The sequence below is a fragment of the Wolffia australiana genome, chromosome 15, assembly GCF_029677425.1.
Source record: "Wolffia australiana isolate 7733 chromosome 15, ASM2967742v1".
Lineage (NCBI taxonomy): Eukaryota > Viridiplantae > Streptophyta > Magnoliopsida > Alismatales > Araceae > Wolffia > Wolffia australiana.
In genome coordinates, this window is record NC_135849.1 from 3,802,558 (window position 1) to 3,810,606 (window position 8,049).

Here is an 8,049-nt window from a genome sequence, read left to right on the forward strand (position 1 = left end):
TCCCATTCTCCGTGTTATTTATTCATATTACTTAACACATGTAGGGCGTAAGGCAAGATCATGTGCTATTGTAAAAACATAGCTACATTTCAATTAACTTAAAAGCGGGCATGTGAGTTTCAACTTTTTATGTTTTAGTGAAATCTCTCTGCGCCCATCCGGTATTCTGCTTATTGATGCCAACTGTGAGTCTGTGCTCCGGTGTTTTCTTGAGACAGCAACTCTTTGATATCTTCTCTTTCGAGCAGATTTATGAACAAGAGGAAAGTGAGAGGCATTTCAGAACTATAAACAATGAGTAAAACAAGAGTTCAAGGCATCAGACAGAGATGAAAGGCTACCAACACCATTTAAACAACCAATGTGAACTTTGGACAATTGAAATACGATAACGAAAACTGATAGAGTGATCCTCACCGTAGATTCCAAATCCAACGTTTAGTTTCCTATTTCGTGCAGGATTAAGTCGCAGCCATCGGATATGTGGAGTTATGACGGCATACACAAAGCCACGTTTGAGGAAGTGGGGCCCGACGGTTGTAACTGCTATCTTTAGACTTGTGTTCGTTTAAATGCTCCTGTGAAGGATGCTGTGTGTGTGCGAAATACGCTGTGTGTTTCTTCTTTCCTTAAGTGTGTGCTTTTGTTCTTGGTTCTCCCTCCGTCTCTGTGTGGCTTGGCTTACAGCAGGTCGTTCCTTGAGAGCCTTTGTGCTTACAAGTGGTATCAGAGCCAGTCTGATTCCAAGGACCTGTCGCAATGCCGAAGCGTGGAGAACCATCAACTCAAGGAGAGAAGAACACGATCGACGACTCGACGAGGAAACTCGAGGTCGTTGTTCCAACACCGCTGACGCAGCTCTCAGCGACAAACTACCGGCACTGGGCTATGAGGATGGAGGTGCATCTCGACGCCCAGAATCTGTGGGATGTTGTAGCCAGAGCGGAGACGAATCGACAGAAGGCAGGCTGGCTCTTTCTCCCATGCTTGCTGCGATTCCAGAAGCATCAGGAGTGCAGCTGGATATCAAGAAGAGTGCAAAGGAGAACTGGGAGATCATCAGATCGTTCCATGTGGGGATTGATCGGCTCGCCCAGTCCAGAGCTCAAGGCTTGCGTCGAGAGTTCGAGAATCTTACCATGAAGAAGGAGGATAAGATCGGTGATTTCACTGACAAATTCACAAGAACAGTGTTCGAGCTAAGGCAATGTGGTGACAACATTGAAGATCGAGAAGCTGTGAGAAAGCTGTTTCGTTCCATGCCCCCCAGGTACGATACGCTTACGCTCACTCTGGAGCAATTTGGTGATATGGACACCATGTCACTTGTGGAAGCTATTGGATCTCTCAAGATCCACGAGATGCGTCTTACTGAACGAGATGCAAGGGAAGAAGAGCAGGCACTGTTAACTAGAGCTATGAATCATATGAAGAAAACCAAACCTTCCGAAGGACAGACCTCAAGAGGATGAGGACGCGGAAGGGGCAGAGGCAGAGGTCGAGGCAGAAGCAAAAATTCCCAAAATGAAGACCAGAAACAAGATGAAGAGAAGAAACCGTTTGATAAATCAAAGGTGCGGTGCTATAACTGTCAAAAATTTGGGCATTTTGCAGATGAGTGCACGAATGAAAAGAAGCCAAGAGTTCGTGAAGAGGCTGCAAATATAACAGTGGAGGAATCAAAGTTGCTTATGATGTTCACTGAGGCTGGTTTTTTGCAAGAAACCACGGAGGAAAGCCAAGTTTGGTATCTTGACACAGGCGCAAGCTCTCATATGACGTGTAAGAAATCTTTCTTCCACTCTTTGGATGAGAATCACTGTGGTTTGGTGAAATTTGGGGATGGCTCGTCCATCAAATTTGAAGGGAAAGGCTCTGTCTTTGTTCACAATTCAGATGGTGATGTGTTAAAGCTAGAAGAAGTGCTATATGTGCCAGATCTCAGGGCTAATATCCTTAGTTTGGGAAAACTGGACGAAGCTGAATTCAAGTGCTCCTTAAGTGGAGGCTTTCTTACCATAACCGATGATGTGGGCAAGCTATTTGCTAGAGTAAAGAAGACATGTGGCAGTATGTATGTCCTAAAATTATTTGTTTCCGAAATCTGCCAGTTAACACAGGAAGAAGAGAAGCAAGTGTGGCTGTGGCATTCCAGATTGTGTCATCAAAATTTTCGAAGAATAGATGATATGAGAAGAAGCAGCATGGTTATGGGCTTACCATCAGTTCATTTTTCTGATAAATTATGCAGGACTTGTGTTGCTGGAAAGCAAATTCGAAACTCCTTTGCAAAGTCCTCATCTTTCCGAGCCACTAAAAGACTGGAGCTGTTACATGGTGACTTATGTGGACCTATTCAACCATCAACAATCGGGGGCAGCAGGTACTTCCTATTGCTTGTTGATGATTTCTCACGTTTAATGTGGGTGGCCTTTCTGAAAAAAAAATCAGAGGCATTCAGTGCTTTCAAAAGATTCATAAGTCTTGCGGAATCAGAATGTGGTGAAAAAGTGAAATGTCTCAGAACAGATCGTGGAGGTGAATTCAACTCTGAAGAGTTTAAGCTGTTCTGTGATGCAAATGGGATAAAACGACACCTCACTGCTCCATACTCCCCGCAGCAAAATGGAGTTGTGGAAAGGAGGAATAGAACCATCATGTCCCTTGTCAGATGCATGTTGAAAGAGAAACAATTGCCTCTGGAGCTGTGGGCAGAAGCAGTTAACACGTGTGTGTATGTTCTCAACAGATCATCCAACAAAAGTCTCCAAGGTACAACTCCTTATGAAATGTGGTGTGGAAGAAAGCCAAACGTGGAGCATCTTCGTGTATTTGGATCAATTGCCCATGTCAAGCACACGAAGAAATCAGGCAAGCTTGATGACAGAAGCAGTGTCATGATATTTATTGGCTATGAACTGGGTACTAAAGCATACAGGTGTCTGGATCCAAGTACGTTCAAAGTGGTTATCAGTAGAGATGTCATCTTTGAAGAAACAGAGAAATGGGATTTTGGTCAACAAGCGAGGGATGATTTCAATCTTACTTTTATTCCAGTAAATAACTCATTGTTTGAGTCTTCCACAACTGCTGAAGATTCAAATGAAATCATGCCCCAGCTTGAAGACATTGATCGAGATCACCCCTCTGATGAAGAAGAACAACCTGAAAGGATGCGCTCCATTCAGTCTATCTATGAAACAACTAAAGAAGTGGTAAATGATGAATCTTTTTTTCTTTCAAGTGACGAGCCTTCATCATACACAGCAGTAGCTCAGAGTGAAGTATGGAGAAAGGCTATGAATGAGGAAATAACAGCCATTGAAAATAACTCCACATGGGAACTGGTGAAGCCAACTATGAAGTGCAAGCCAATTGGAGTAAAGTGGGTGTTTAGAATCAAAAGAAACTCTGAAGGAGAAGTAACCAGGCATAAAGCACGATTGGTGGCAAAAGGCTATAGTCAAAGGAAGGGAGTCGACTTTGATGAAGTGTTCTCACCAGTTGCGAGACTAGAATCTATTAGAATCCTCATGGCTCTAGCAGCTCAATCTAAGTGGAAATTACATCACTTGGATGTTAAGTCAGCTTTCTTGAATGGTGAAATCAAGGAAGAAATCTATGTGGTTCAACCAGAAGGCTTTGTGATAAAAGGCAAAGAAGATTATGTCCTTAAGCTCAAAAAGGCACTATACGGGCTCAAACAAGCCCCAAGGGCGTGGAACTCAAAACTGGACGAGGCGTTGACCAGAATTGGGTTCAGGAGGAGCACAAGTGATCATGCAGTGTATATCTCATCAGTAAATCAAAACACTTTGTTGGTGGGAGTCTATGTGGATGATTTAATCATCACCGGATCAAGTGCTGAAGATATTAACAAGTTCAAACATTCCATGGAAACATTGTTTGACATGACTGACTTTGGTTTGCTCAGTTCATATCTGGGCATTGGAGTGCAACAGAGGAATTCCGAGATCAGGATATCCCAAAGTTTATATGCTTTAAAAATTCTTGATGAGTTTAATATGCAGAATTGTAACTCATCCAAGACACCCATGGAATTTCGACTGAAATTAAGCAGAGAAGAAGAAGGGGACGAGGTGGATCCTACACTGTTCAGAAAGCTAATTGGGTGCTTGAGGTATCTGACACTCACTCGGCCCGACTTAGTTTTTTCTGTCAGTTACCTGAGCAGGTTCATGAATAGACCGAGCTCAACTCATATGTCAGCTGCCAAGAGAATCTTGAGATATGTGAAAGGCTCCATCGATCTCGGACTGGTGTATAAACACGAGGAAGTGTGTAAGGTAATCGGATATTGTGACAGTGATTACGCAGGTGATGTGGATGACCGGAAGAGCACATCTGGACTAATTTTCTTTTATGAATCTAAACCGATTGTCTGGAACTGCTGCAAGCAACTTGTGATAGCTTTGTCATCCTGCGAGGCCGAGTATATATCTGCCACCGCAGCAGCTTGTCAGGGAGTTTGGATTAGTCGCTTCATAGACGAACTCCTTGGTAAGCATCAACAAAAGTTCGAGATGTGTATTGACAACAAGTCGGCGATTGAAATCAGCCGAAATCCGGTTCATCATGGGCGAACGAAACACATTGATGTCCGCTACCATTTCATCAGAAACCTGGTTGAAGAAAAGAAGGTGGAGTTGAAGCATGTATGCACTGACGATCAACTCGCAGACATACTCACCAAACCTCTCAGTGTTAGAAGATTTGAGGAGCTCCGCAAACAGATTGGGATCTCGCCGGTGAAAGCAGGCTCGGATCAAGGAGGAGATTGATAGAGTGATACTCACCGTAGATTCCAAATCCAACGTTTAGTTTCCTATTTCGTGCAGGATTAAGTCGCAGCCGTCGGATCTGTGGAGTTATGACGGCATCCACAAAGCCACGTCTGAGGAAGTGGGGCCCGACGGTTGTAACTGCTATCTTTAGACTTGTGTTCGTTTAAATGCTCCTGTGAAGGATGCTGTGTGTGTGCGAAATACGCTGTGTGTTTCTTCTTTCCTTAAGTGTGTGCTTTTGTTCTTGGTTCTCCCTCCGTCTCTGTGTGGCTTGGCTTGCAGCAGGTTGTTCCTTGAGAGCCTTTGTGCTTACAAAAACTACGTTTTAAACGTTTTATAAAGGTAAAAGAAACTGTTAACGCTTGCCAAATAGCGGACGCATAAAGACCTGTTTTATTTGTTTTACCACTTGGGAATCAAATAGGAAAAATGACGTAACTACTATTATCAGTTTATCTAGTAAAACCAAATCCCATCGCGTTGACGAACTTCTTTGGCTTCCGCGTGTTCTTTCGCTCTACAGTCCTACATATATCTGTATACTTCTGGGCATCGTGTTCTATATGTCCATCGAAAATCGCCGTCTCTCTTTCTATCGTTGTCTACGTAACTATCCATGTTTGCTTAACAATGACTTTATATCTCTTTTAACTCGTCCAATGCTCCGCTGTTTATCATATCACTTTTCACCCTATTAGCCTCTTCGTTTATCAGCAATAAAATATGCCCCTCGGTCTCTTATTCTCTTCCTTCGCCTCTATATCTAAGAATATTATAACATCGGTCTGATGGCACGTATTTGGAACATTATTTTTATGAATATGGCACGTCAGAATGGAAGGTACCGATTGACGCGTCTCATTCATTTCGAGGTGGAGAGAAGACACATAAGAACTGCTTAATATTTTGCAACTCTTGCGATCTAATTCAGCAAAGAAACCTGCCGATCGTTCTATACCCGGCTTTTACTGCGACAGAAAAAAGTAAAATCAGTACTACGAGTAACGCTTTAAAAATAAGACAATGGGTTTCGCTATGAATTTTTGGCGGTAAATGAGACGGGGAAAAAGAAAGAGTTAAAGATGGGGGTAAAACGGGAGATAAGAGTAACGCCGACTCTAGGATATGAAAAGGGATCGGAAGATACGGCAACAAGTGAGATGGAAAGAGAAACTGAGAAAGAACGAATTTTGCTTTGGTTAGGATATGGCATTTTGTTAACAGTCCATTAACTATCCTGTTAAAATTTAAAAAGAGCTAGCTTAGCTGTCGACGAACTTCTGCGTCAGCCTCAACCCAGAATTCACAAAGTCAAATTGTTTTATGCTGTATAGCTGGACCAAATATTCATGTAAAATGAAGGCGCTCGTGAAAACACGCGATTTTAGTCAAGACTTTTTTCGCGACGCTGAATCTGTTGACTGCGTTGCAAGTTCTACTACGCGTTGCATCCAAGCCGGTGCCCAGCTGTCGTTTGATGTTACCCGCACCGACAACAACGCAAGACCCATTAGTTTTTATAAGATCGGAGATAAAAGGAGAGCGTTTAACAGAAGAAATTGGACATAATGTTTCGTTTCTAATCAGGGTTACGTTATTTGAGCCCGTGTAATCTTTGCAAGAGAAAATCAAAGAAGCTGAGAAAGATTGCTAGTTGGAGCAAACTAACACACCAAGGAACTAACACATAAGTCATGAAAGTGATCCCACCTGTCACGTCCGTCCTCCCTGTATTCAACTCGCCATATTAGCACATTGAAAGGGGGAATACTACGAAACAGCATAAACTTTCATACATGTTCAAAAAATATCTCTCTTTCTCTCTCTATCTCTCTCTCTCTATATCCATGTCTCTATATCTCTCTATCTCTCTCTCCTCGCGGATATAAATAGCATGTGAACATCCCATCAAACCCTATTTGCGCCGTTTTTCTCTCTCTTCAACGACGCATCATCTTTCTCTTTCTTGAAGATCAATTTTCACTCTCTCCTCAACGCCGAATCATCCTTCCCTCTCTTGAAGATCAACTTTCCAAATTCCTGACGATCAAAACCCCCCACATGAAGGGATTTTTTGAGACACCCATCATAAGAAACTGAGAAAAATAGATACCTGCTCCTCCCACGGTGTAAACTCGTTGTGCTTGAGATCACGTCTCAAGTAATTGGTCCACCGAAGCCGGCAGCTCTTCCCGCATCTCTTCAATCCTGCAAATAATCCAGTCAACTTCATTCACAGAAAATAACGCAAACAATGCTCAAGATATAATGCAAACGATGCAAAAATGACCGGCTTTCTTCGGAACAGACGCCTAGTTGCCAGCGCCGTGGGTGGAGGAGGAGGAGGAAGACGCCCAGACGCCCAGTTGTCACAGCACGGTGGCCTCCCCATGTATTTCTCTCTTTATATTCCTCTCTTTTGATAATGGCGTCGACAAATGTCAAACCGCAGAGAAGGACGAAGAGGAGGAGGAGGAGAAGAAGAAGAAGAAGAAGGAGGGGGAGGAGGAGGAGGAGGAGAAGAAGAAGAAGAAGAAGAAGAAGAAGAAGAGAGATGAGGGTAAGAGAGAGTCTGCGCGAGCAGTGATGAAGGAGATGATATTCGATATCGATATCGATATTCCCAGAAATCAATTTTTAGATATTGATATCGATATAACTTGATATCGATATTCCATATTTCAATATCCTGAATATATAGGATATCCAATATTCCCATGTACCACTTATAACGCACGAAAACAAACACGTAACATCAACTTTTTGGGTCCGAGTCAGACGGTTTGATGATGCGACACGTGTTTAGGTTCTTGGTAGCTCTTTATCTTGAGATGAGGTGAATTGATCTATCTGGGTCCTCTGGGGCATCAGTCGAGCGGCATAGGTTATTTCGTTTTTGGTACCTATAAAATATGGTGACCGATTAATAACCGAGTACTGACCAATAAATTACATAGTAGTTAATTAAAATGAAGAAACAATCAAACCTGGAACTTGGTCATGCTCTTCAACAATTTGCTGAATCCTCCTGAAGAAGACTGTGATCCCTGCATGATTCATCAATACGTGCTTAAACTTTTATATTTAATGAAAATCGAGGCTATAAAGGAAGTTCAACAAAAAACTCAATCTATACTTCGCATGCAGGTTGTAGCCTTCTATTGCCGCATGTCTTTCTATTATGGCCTCCTTGGTTGCAGAGAGAGCAGTGCATTTGCATGCCTTTCTTGGTTAATCTTAGACA

The 8,049-nt window shown here is 42.7% G+C and overlaps 1 long non-coding RNA gene across 1 annotated transcript; it reads right to left on the reverse strand.

Annotated features, from left to right (window-relative positions):
* Positions 1-6,433: 6,433 nt before the first annotated feature.
* On the reverse strand, positions 6,434-7,573 carry LOC144713022 (uncharacterized). Its single transcript, XR_013583940.1, has 3 exons — positions 7,096-7,573; positions 6,919-7,013; positions 6,434-6,533 (listed from the first exon to the last, which is right to left on the reverse strand). It is a non-coding gene; the product is annotated as an uncharacterized LOC144713022 (long non-coding RNA).
* Positions 7,574-8,049: the final 476 nt, after the last annotated feature.